At 44.3% G+C, this 9,663-nt stretch overlaps 1 long non-coding RNA gene across 1 annotated transcript in view; it reads right to left on the bottom strand.

Annotated features, from left to right (window-relative positions):
- Positions 1–1,489: 1,489 nt before the first annotated feature.
- The window catches only part of LOC116102803, a 63,228-nt gene continuing 55,054 nt past the window's right edge, over positions 1,490–9,663 (bottom strand). Inside the window, exon 3 of the long non-coding RNA XR_004123284.1 lies at positions 1,490–1,608. This is a non-coding gene — a long non-coding RNA (uncharacterized LOC116102803). The remainder of the gene's footprint in view (positions 1,609–9,663) is intronic.

Here is a 9,663-nt window from a genome sequence, read left to right as displayed (position 1 = left end):
ATCTAGGCTGAGCACAGCATCTGGTAGAGCCAGGCACATCTCTGATGCCCAGAAAGCCTCAGTAGTTGCCTTGGTAGTGACAATGGATGGGCTTTTGACTTGAGCTTCAGACTCAAAACAATGCAAACTCAAGAAATCACAGCTCCCTGCCATGATTCACTCATCAAGGCCCCTTTAAATGAAATTATGGAAATGCACTGCCTGATGCTGTTTTAATTAAGAACAACTTGGTCCTTACTGTACCCTCTGAATGGATTCTCCTCCCCTCCTCCTCTCTCCTTTTCTAAGTGTCAACTTACAGAAAAAACCTGGCTGCCTTTGACAAGGCTTCTTCTCACAGTAATGCTGCTGACAAGCTCAGTTTGGTAACAGCTGAGCTAGCTGGAGCTGGCAGCACTCCCCCAGCGTGAGGCTCTCTAACTGGCCACCTAAACTAGTGAGTAGCAGAGCTCTCTCCCACACTGCCCTGTGTGAATTCCCAGAAACTTTAGAGGTGGACTTGGAAGCAGACCAATCAGGCTGGATGTTCCTCTGGGATTCCCATTTCCCACCACTAGCCCAACGCTAGTTTATCCTGGAAACTATAGCTTTCCTAGAAAATAAAGATAGATGTCTGGGTTGGGGATAAGGCTCAATGGTGAGGTGTTTGCCAGGCAAGTGCGACTTGCAGATTTGGATCTCCAGAACCCACCTAAGTTCCCAGCAGGTATGTCAACTGGTCTGTAATTCCAGCCTTGGAAGATGGAGACAGGGGATTGTCAGAATGAGTTGGTTTGCAAGACGAGCCACATCTTGGAGCTCTGGGTTTAACTGAGAGAACTTGCCTCAAAGAGTAAGGGTAGAAGAGGATGGAAGGCAATTCCAGACATCAAATTCTAGGCCTCTGCATTCATGTGCATCCACGTGCATTCTCATCCACGTGCACATGCACCCACATATCCACTTGTATACTCATCCATGTGCACCCACACTCACATCCACATTCATATTCATCCATGTGCACATACACCCACACAGTGAAAATGAGAGAAAGGAAAAGAGGAAAAGAGATGAACTCCTTGATTCCCTATCACCTCTGAGCTCAAAGCCCCAAGGCAAGGAAAGGTATGGCTACTCTGTAGACATAAGGACATCTGCTTAGGATGCTCAGGGACCATGGAAGAGGACTGAACTCCATGAATGTCTGTCTTCCCACCTTCCAAAATCAAAGGTATTGACTTTGTGGTTTCCTCTTTTCCTCCTCTACACACACACACACACACACACACACACACACACACACACATACATACATTCATACACACTCATACACATACACTCAACACACATACACTCATGCACAAACTCACACACTCACACTCACATTCTTCATGAAACACACAGAGAAAAAGTACAGCTGTACTCACAAACTCACAAAGTAGACCTTCATTGAAAGGTGCATGTAAATACACTCAGTTCATTACAGGGCTGTGAAATAATAACTCAGAAATGAAAGCAAGCTTTGTGACCAATTGTCTGTATTTCATTTCAGCAAAATGTTCTCTCTTTCACAATGAAGTCTCTCCCGCTAAACACATCTTGCATGTATCTCAATCCTTGACTTTGATCCTGTAAAAAAATAATAATAATTCATACATACATATATACATCCTCGTGAATTTGCATTTAAAAAAATCTTGCTTTTCAAAGGAAATTCACAGATGTTGTCTCTTTAAAACCTCACAGGGTTTGGGTAGTAGGGATGGTTTGGGGGGCTTTGGACTTTAGGAGACAGTTGTATTTTCTGCTGTTGTGGGGGGTAGGTTTTATAATTTTCCAAACCCATTCTGCCCTAGATCCTTTTGTTAGCATTCAGCTGCCCATCCCTCTTGAATTCCTCATGACACCAGAGACAAACGTTTCCCAGATTCCTTGTCAGCAGCTGCTTGGAGTCCATCAATAAGAGGCATCATGATGAGATTTGGTATGTGAAAAAGAGACAGGCCAGTCTGTTGACCCTCTGGCATTGGACCTCCCTTCCAGAAGCCCTCCTGTGAGTCATCCATGGGAAATCCTTCTGTCAGCTAAGACCCTTAGTGACGGTTTGTTCCTTTGCTTATAACCTTTATAACTTCCTGGTTCTCTAAAATCACTGTTAGCTTTTCCCAGCCTCCACTCTTCCAGCCCTTGGCAAATATTTTCTAAGCATTCCATTTCCTGCAAGTAGTGCCTTAACTTCCTGAGAGTGAGAGGAAGAAGCTGTGGGCAGGGACAGGGAAGGTGTCTTTCCTAGCTTCTGATAGATTGCTGGAAATCTCTGGTGTTCCTCGGAAGCTGCTGCTTCACCTGGGTCTCTGGCATCTCCCCTGTATCTCTGGATCCAAAACTCCCTCTTTTCATAGGAACAGATATGTCAGATTAGGGCCACTTTGGTGAGCTCATTTTAATGCAATTACTTCCACAAACATACTTTTCTGAATAAAGTCACAATCTGTGGTTCTGGAGTTGAATGGGAGGAATGTTACATAATTTATAATGCCATCCAATGAAAATGCCCAGCAATAGTCAGTTCTGTGTGCATCTCAGGAATGAAGAGAGTTTGAGTTAGAGACAGGGAGTTATGATTTTCAAGTAAAAAGTGGTGATGAATTCACTGAAAGCTCAATCAAAGAATAAATTAGAGAAGATGCCCAGAGAGCTGGAGATGTAGGTGAGCTGGTGGAATGCTTGTCTAACGTGCATGAGGCCCTGAGTTTTACCCCAACACTGCATAAAGCCAGATATAGGAGTATATAGTTGTAATCCCAGAATCCACAAGGGGCGACAGGAGGATCAGAAGTAAGGCCATCCTTGGGTACATACTGAGTTCAAGAGTAGCCTGGGCTACATGAGATCCTGTTTCATAAAAATAAGAGGAGGTGAACCAAAAGAACCAGTCGGACCAAAAGGAGATGGGGGGAGGAGGAGAGAAGAGGGAGGAAGAAGAAGAAAAGAAATGTCTGAAAGCTTGTAAAATCTCAGAACACACTGGTATGTACACTGGGGACAGAGGAACAGAAGGCACAGAAGAAAGTGTTGACCAGATAGAAGACAATCTTCCTGAGAACAGACTGTAATTCACCACGCTTACATCACACACACCATCTGGGACCTGGCTTTCAGCCAGTGGGGTGGATGTATGTAACTGGCTTTGACATTGGCCAAACAGTCCAGATTTGCTATCAAAAGTGTGAGGATAGGGGCTGGAGAGATGACTCAGCAGTTAAGAATACTTGCTGCTCTTCCAGAGGTCCTGAGTTTAGTTGTCATCACCCACAGGGTGGCTCACAACCATCTATGACTGTAGTTCCACTGATTTGAAATCCTATCCTAGTGTACATACAGAACAAACACCCATATACATTAAATACATACATACATACATACATACATACATACAATGTAAAAAGGATGGGGTTTTTCTTCATGTGAGGAGGCAAAACGCAAAGCAGAAATGGAAAATGGACGTCCGACATGACACCCACTATTCTACCAGCCGCCTACTCAGTTGAATTCCCATAGCTATCTGACCATATGGCATCAAAGCAGTCTCTTCCTCTCACTGGTCCAGTGTGGAAGACTATGCCACAATGAAAATGAATTAAATACTGCATGTAAAACCCCGGGTGTTTCCCAGGACTGTTACATAATGAGTCAGCAATAAAGGGAAACATTGTTGCTTCTATTATCAAAGTATGCTGGGAGAAAATGGAAATTTTGCATCTCAAACTTCTGAGCCTATTTTCAAAGAAATATAAAAAAGAAAAATAAAGACAGAAAGGAAGGAAGGAAGGAAGAAAGGAAGGAAGGAAGGAAGGAAGGAAGGAAGGAAGGAAGGAAGGAAGGAAGGAAGGAAGGAAGGAAGAAAAGCAAGCAAGAGAGAGAGAGAGAGAGAGAGCACCTAATCGAGAGTAATTATATTTACCCCAGGACTAAAGATTTATAAAGCCTCCTTGAATATGCATCTTCAAGTCCTGAGAAGTAAAGAAACTGCCTCAGATACAAAGATTAGAGCTAAATAGTGATAGGTGTGGGATTAAGAACCCTGAATTATGAAACCAGTTGCAAGTGCTGACCCAAACCTCCTGCCTCTCCACTTTACCGTGGCCAGTTACAGCCCAGCCTGACAGTTAACATCCCAGCCCAGCACTGCAGCCTCTGCTACACCCAGGCTACAAGGGGCAAGCAAGCCCATGACTGCTGAGCCACCATTGCTATGGTGGAACTGAAACCCAATGGAGCATCTGGAAAGCTGGTGGGATGTCTACAAGTAATAAACTTGTGACTGTGTGTTCATTTGGCACCCAGTAGCGATAGCACAGATTCCTCTCATCTCTGTTTCTTAAGAATCAATAAAAAGTTAGTGATGCATTTAGCTGGGGTTCAATAAATGGAATTGAGTTCCTTTTTTAACCTTTTATGGGGCTGCTCCTTGGGTTGCGCTCCTGAGAGCCACTCTGGGGCAATCAGATACATCATTTGGTGACTGCAGCACAATTTTCTAAAACAGTATTGGAAGAGTGTTGGAGTCAAAGGAGCATTTAGCTGGCTAGAGTGAGGAGGGCTGACAGCGAGAGGAGAACACTGTTTTCTGAACCCTGAAGGCTGAGCATTGAGGGGAGTGGACCAAAGTGACGGAGGATGTAGTAACGAGAAATAGACTGTTCGGCACTGATGGGTGAAATGTGAGTTTGGGGGTCATTTTAGTGAGCATCAGATACTGGCTGAGATCAGAGGAGTGTTCTCAACCATCCCTGTCCCATCTGTCAGCCACAACTGAGGCAATGGGGTTGCAAGAGAGCACAGAAGCCAGAGATAGAAACAACGTGGAGACAAATGTGTCTTCTCTGATCCTAACTCAGACGTGCTGGTAGAAACATACCTGATTTCAAACCCCACTGCCCACAATGATTGTACACAATATGAGGTTTGTATGCCATTATTTAATCCACAGTATACCTGCTTCCTAGAGGTCTGGGGTAATAATCCCCCCATTAGAGAATTCAAATATGACACTTGCAGGGTGAGACAAGTAAAAGCAGCGCCTCATGCTGGTGTGAAAAAGCCAAGGAGTTGCAGGGATTCATTCAACTTCCAGTGCTGAAAGTCGTTAGACTCATGATGGTTTACAACATTGCGCAGGCCAAACAAAACATGATGGACCATGACGCACACTCCGCGTATTCCAAGTGTGAATGTGATGACTGGAAGGGGTTAGCATTTTATAAAGGAAAGAGTACCTGTTTGCAGGAAGATCGAGAACCAGGCAACCCTGGGTTTTGCAAAATGGCTCAGCAGGTAAGGGTGCTTGCCACCGAGACTAACAACCAGAACTCAAGTCCCAGAACTTACATGGTGAAAGAAGAGAATCAACTCCAGCAGATTACACTCTGGCCTCCATGTCATGCTGCGGTGTGCACACACCCATTCACATACATGTACATGCACACATAAGTAAATAAACGTAATTCAAACTTTCAAAAGAACAGACAGACCAAGCTATGATCAGGGAACCCCAGATAGTATCTGGGGTGGGGAGGTGAGCAGTGAACGTACATTAAGGAGCCTTTGTGAGTGTGGTGTTATTCATCATGATGGTAAACCTGTCAGGAGCTAAGAGTCAGCTAGAAGACACACTTCTGTGAAGGTGACTCCAGAAAAGTTTAGCTGAAGGTGGAAGACCCACTCTGGATGTGGCACCATTCCATGAATAAGGAGAAGGTCAGCTAAGCAGTGGCTGTCACTCCTCTGCGTCACATCTATGGATACTATGTCAGCTGCCTCATACTGGCTACCATGTCTTCCCCACCGTGATGGACTGTATCCTCAAAGCATGAACCAGAATAAACTCTGCTGTGGCAGTTTGAATAAGAATGTCCCTCATGAGCTTATGTATTTGAGTACTTAGTCACAATGGAGTGGAACTGTTTGATAGGGTTAGAAGGATTAGTAGGTGTGGCCTTATTGAAGGAGGTGTGTCACTGGGGGGTGGGCTTTGAGATTTCAAATGCCCATGCCAGGCCCAGTTTCTCTCTCTCTCAGCCTGAGGATCAGGATGTAGCTCTCACCTACTGCTTCAGTACCATGCATGCCACTCGCCATCATGCTCCCTGCCATGATGACAATTGACTGAATCTCTGAAACCATAAGCAAGCCCCAGTGAAATGCTTTCTTGTATAAGAGCTGCCATGGTTACTGTGTGTCTCTTCCCAGCAATAGAACACTGACCAGGACACCTTTCTTAAGGAGCTTTTGTCAGGTACTTTTGTCACAGCACTGAGAAAGGTGACTGTTATAAGGATGTCAAAAGCATGCTAGAAATGTTCACTGTCTGATTCTAGGTTTGGTTAAACACACAGAGCTATATGTGTAGGTCTCATGATCCCCACTGTATCTAAGTTAGACCTCTGTCCAAAAGAACATGTTTAAATGGTAATATTTTAATAAATGTCTTATAGGTAGTTATTGTGGGTAGTGCTGGCATTGTGGCTTGCTTTTTTTGTTTTGTTTTGTTTTGTTTGTTTTTGTTTTTCCCAGTACTAGGGATTGAACCCAGGGACCCAGGAACCCAGGGACCCAGGGCCTCATATACACTAGACAAGTGCTCTGTCCATGAACTATATTCTCATCCCTTTTTAAAATTTGTTCTGAAGTAGGGAATTGCTAAATTGCTCAAGCTGCCCTGGAATTCACTCTGCAGCCCTAGTAGTCCCTGAATGTGTGATCCTTCTGCTGCAGCCTCCCACGCAGCCCACGGGCCTGCACAACAGGTGTAGACACTACTTTGTTAGTTAGTATCTTTGTTAGTAGTAGTCAGTCTCCAAATCAATACAGTAGCCAAATGAGCCACATTCACCACAAACCCACTGAGTGTGAGGACATGTTGCCATAATAGTTACATGTGTACCTGCAGGTACACATGCATAGTATGTGTGTCAATCCTGGATGCTTCTCCTACAACATAAACTACATTCCTCCCACCAAGAAGTCTCTCATCCCCTTGAATCCTGGCTGTGCTTATAATAGCGTGTTGCAAGTTTTTTAGATTAGGTCATAAACAAACAGAAGGCCTCTACCCAGCTCTCTCTGGAACACATGCCTTCTTAAGACATATGAAGCCTGGCTTGCCTGAAGGTATCACACTGGAGAAATCACAGGCCAACTGTGATGATTAAAATGCTTAAGAAGCTGCGGGCTGTTCCTACCTCTGCACGTTATCTTATTAGCCCAAATACCAGACACATGAGTCAGGACGCTTTTAGGATGATGGCAGATACCAACTGCCTCCAGCTTTATCATGGTTGAGTCAAGACTGGTGAAAAAGGCTGCTCCTCAATTCCTGGCCTGGAGACCATGAGAAATTAACAGACTATCACCTGAAGTCAGTACTTGGAATAGTATTTTGTAGCAATTACAGATATCTGGTATCTATTTTGGTATCTATTTCAGAAAAGAGATGAAACTATAACAGAAAAAGAAGAAAGAGAGAAAAAGGAAAAGAAAAGGTGAACCAAATGTAAACTTGTAAGGGCTCAGGCTGGAGGGACTTTGGAGAACTGTGGAGCCTGTGGTCTTCAAGGTGGTAGTGATGACAGTACACAGGAGAAAGAAAGATAATGTCAACGGTGGAGAACACAGGACCCCTTCGTAGTACGTTAGGATGCTCGGGTCCTATAAAAGGCACCAGAGACTAGAGGGCTCACACAGTGGAAATTTATTTTCCTACAGAGAAAGACAAGAGAGCTGGTGAGATGGCCAAGCGTGTTGACTGAGATCAGTTCAATTCCTGGAATCCGCACAGTAGGAGTGAACCAGTTCCTGCACATTGTCTTATGACCTCCACATACATGCTGCAGCATCATGTATGCCTGCAAATTTACACACAAATAAGCTCATAGACACCCATAAATGTGATGGTGAGAGAGGGTAAACCCTGGCTCCTCTCCTTCTTACAAGGCCCCTGTGCTATAGGACTGAGTTCACCCAGTGGACTCCCATAACCTTTACCACCTTTCCCTGGGCCTTGTCTCTAAATCCAGCCACACTTGCAGTTTGACTTCCACTGTATGCACAGAGGGTCCTCTTTAACATACAGTGAGAGAGGTATAGCAATACTGTCTGTTATAAAATGGGAAACAATATGCCCAGTGAAGTAGGTGACCCATTAAAGGTGTTCCTAGTTTCCAGGGAGAACACAGGAGGTGTCACCTGGCTTCTGGATGGATGTTTACACTAAAATGTGAAAAGAATCAGACACATTAGAGAAGGAACCATGAAAAAGAAGCCAGGGCTTGCTAGCTTTGAAAATAAAGATGTGTTATTTCATTCAGTGTGTGATACTAAAAGTTTAAAATGGCCTCCAGGCAAAAATCAAACCCAGGATGCTGTCAAGGAAGTATGGTCTAATGACAAAGCTGGGGGAGCCAATGTGAAACCTTTACTAAGACTGCAGGGATTTAGAATGTGATGCTCAGACAAGAAAACAAAGGGAAGCACTCTTGTGGATCCTGGGTATGCTGCCCCACGGCAGCCACAGAGGAGACTCCAGGCAGGAGGGAGATAATCTGTCAGATATCTGCAGTTGTGACTGTGTCTAATGCAGAGAATGCCAAGAGGAGCCTTAGAGTCCCGAAGGAGTGTGAGGTGCTTGCACTCTGTTAACACTGCCTACTTGGACTAAAAGGAGAACAGAAGATCACGGGAGAAAAACAGGTCTTTGGACATCCAAACCACTCTGTAAACACAGGCTAGGAAAATAACCCAGGAGTAAACTATCTCTTTTTAAAGATTTTTTTTATTTCTATATATATATATATACATACACATATATGCTTAAGAAGCTGTGGACTGTTCCCACCTCTGCATGTTATCTTATTAGCCCAGATACCAGACACATGAGTCAGGAAGCTTTTAGGATGACGGCAGTTACCAGCGGATATATATTGAGGCAAGAGTGTGTTCATGTGGATGCAAGTCTCACAGAGGCCAGAAGAGGGCACCAGATCCCCTGAAGCTGAAGTTACAGGTAGTTGTCAAGCATCCATTGCGGTTCTGGAAACCAAACTCAGATCTTCTGAGAGAGCAAAAAGCACACTTGACTACAGCCATCTCTCCAGCCCCAACACTGGTTATTTCGTATGGGAAAAGTTGACTCAGATTTCTTCTGCTTCTGAGCATAGAAGCTGGAAGGAAAACATGCCAGGAACCTTTTTCAAGTGGTGTGACTAGGTTCTGACCCAAAAACTGACCACGTGAGCAATGGTATTTCAGATGAGCTATGAAGCCCTCTGTATCACCCACCCCCATTTGCCATGTCTTCTTTTATTCTCTTTCACAGACAGGTGTTGTGTTTTCTCTATTTCTGTTCCACCATTCCAGTACTAGAGAGATGACATGTTTCTTTAGTTAACAGGCCAAGAACAACTGTGGAAAAGTTTTAAAAAATCACTCAAGAAACTGCATCTAATCCTGGATCTGGAGGTCAAAGTATAAGCCTCTGTGGTGTGAGACCAGCCTCAGGGGCTCATATATTTAAATGCATAGTCCCCGGTTAAACTTTTTGGAAGGATTAGGAAGTGTGGCCTTATTGGAGGAGATATGTCACTGGGGGTTTGAGGTTTAAAAAGCCCACAACAAGGCCCAGCC

The sequence above is a fragment of the Mastomys coucha genome, unplaced genomic scaffold (genome assembly GCF_008632895.1).
Source record: "Mastomys coucha isolate ucsf_1 unplaced genomic scaffold, UCSF_Mcou_1 pScaffold21, whole genome shotgun sequence".
NCBI lineage: Eukaryota > Metazoa > Chordata > Mammalia > Rodentia > Muridae > Mastomys > Mastomys coucha.
Note: the sequence above shows the minus strand (reverse complement) of the source record. Positions and strands in the feature narration are given on the sequence as shown.